Genomic DNA, 2,132 nt, shown 5'->3' with positions numbered 1-2,132 from the left:
CTGAGAACTTCAAGAATTTCCAGGGATTTCAAGAAATATTATCAAATTTGTATATAGTTTCACGGAAATTTTCAGGATCTTGAATATTTTAAAGGAAATTTCAAAGAATTTGTTCATAATAATTTCGGGATTTTAAATGACTTGAAAAGATTAAAAAAGATTTGAGGGTATTTTAAAGATTTCTAGGAATTTGTAAAAGCTTTAGAAAATTATAAGGGTTTTCCAAGGATTTTAATTTATTTCCAAAGTTTAAAAAAGTTTATATATATTTTAGAAGATTCCCAGGAATATATAAGCTTTAAAAAATTTCAGGGAATTTTCAAGGATTTTAATGATTTTAATTTATATTAGTATTTCCGAAAATTTAAAAAAAAATTAAGGATTTTAATGTTTTAGAATATTTCAAAGAATTTCATTAGATTTCAAGAAATTCCAAAGCATTTGACAAGTTTTAGAATGTATTTAAAAATATTCCCAGGAATTTTCAAAAACATTAAAAAATTGGAAGAAATTTTCAAGGATTTTGAAATATTTTAATTTTTCTTTTTCAAATCCAAGCAATTTTTAGGAGCTTTAAAGAATTTCAAGGAATTTAAACAAAAATTTGAATAGATAAAAAAATTTTAGGGCATTTTAAAAGATTCCCAAGATATTTTAAAAGATTTTTAAAAAATTCTATGAATTTCCAAGGATTTTATTGATTTTAATTAATTTTGGTATTTCCAAAGATTTAAAAAAATTGTAATATATTTAAGAAGATTCTAAGAAATTTCAATCGATTTCAAGAATTTGAAGAAATTTTAAAAGATTCCAAATCACTTTACAGATTTTAGAATATTTTCAAAAATTCCAAGGAATTTTCAAAAGTATTAAAAAGTTAGAAGGGATTCCAAATGATTTTGCAATATTTTAGTTTTTTTTTCAATTCCAAACAATTTTCAAGAGCTTTAAATAATTTTAAAAGATTCCCTGGATTTTTTAAAAGATTAAAAGAAATTCAAGGATCCAAGGATTGAATTTATTTTCATTCATTATGGTATTTGCAAAGATTAAAAAAATTTTTAATATATTTTAGAAGATTCCAAGAGATTTATATCAATTTCAAGAATTCGGAGATTTCGAGAGATTCCAAAGCACTTTAAAGATTTTAGGGCATTTAAAAAAATTGACAGGAATGTTTAAAACCTTTAAAAAATCGGAAGAAATTTTCAAGGATTTTGAAATATTTTAATTTTTTTTCAAATCCAAGTAATTTACAAGAGCTTTAAATCATTTAAAGGAATTTCAAAATATTTTTTATGATTTTAAAGAATTTTAGGGTATTTGAAAAGATTCCAAGGAATTTTAAAAAGCTTTGCAAATTTCCAAAAGACTTTAAATGATTAAACAAAATTAAGGTTTTTTCAAAGATTTTAAGGATTGTAAAGAGTTTTAAAGATTTTTTGACATTTTAAAAGATTCCAAGAAAATTTTAAAACCTTTACAAATTTTCCGAGTTTCTAAGGATTTTAGTTAATTGAAGGGAATTAAAACTACAAGTGATTGTTAAGTGAACTTCAAGGATATTATAATATTTAAAAAAATTTTTTAAAAGCTTTAAAAAATTGAAAAGAATTTTCAAGGATTTTGAAATATTTTAATTTTTCTTTAAATAATTTCAACGAATTTCAAAAAGATTTTGAATGATTTTAAAGACTGTAGGGTATTTCAAAAGATTCCAAGGAATTTTAAAGAGCTTTACAAATTTCCAAAAGATTTTAAAGGATTTAAAAAAATGACGGATTTTCCAAGGATTTTCACGATTTGAAGAGATTTTAAAGATTTTTGGATATTTCAAAAGATTCCAAGAAAATTTTAAAACCTTGACAAAATTTCAAAGAATTTCTAAGGATTTTAATTAATTGAAGGGAATTAAAACTATAAAAGCGATTTTAAAATGATTTCATTAAATTTCCGTGGATTTTAGTCTTTTTAAAGGATTTCAAAGGTTTTCAATTTTTTTTAAGGAATTACACAGAACTTCAAGGGATATTATAATATTTAAATAAATTTTTAAACGCTTAAAAAAATTGCAAGAAATTTTCAAGGATTTGTAAATATTATAATTTTTCTTTCTCAATTCCAAGTAATTT

This window comes from Belonocnema kinseyi, chromosome 4 (assembly GCF_010883055.1).
Source record: "Belonocnema kinseyi isolate 2016_QV_RU_SX_M_011 chromosome 4, B_treatae_v1, whole genome shotgun sequence".
In the NCBI taxonomy this organism is placed as follows: domain Eukaryota; kingdom Metazoa; phylum Arthropoda; class Insecta; order Hymenoptera; family Cynipidae; genus Belonocnema; species Belonocnema kinseyi.
This window is presented reverse-complemented; position numbering follows the sequence as displayed.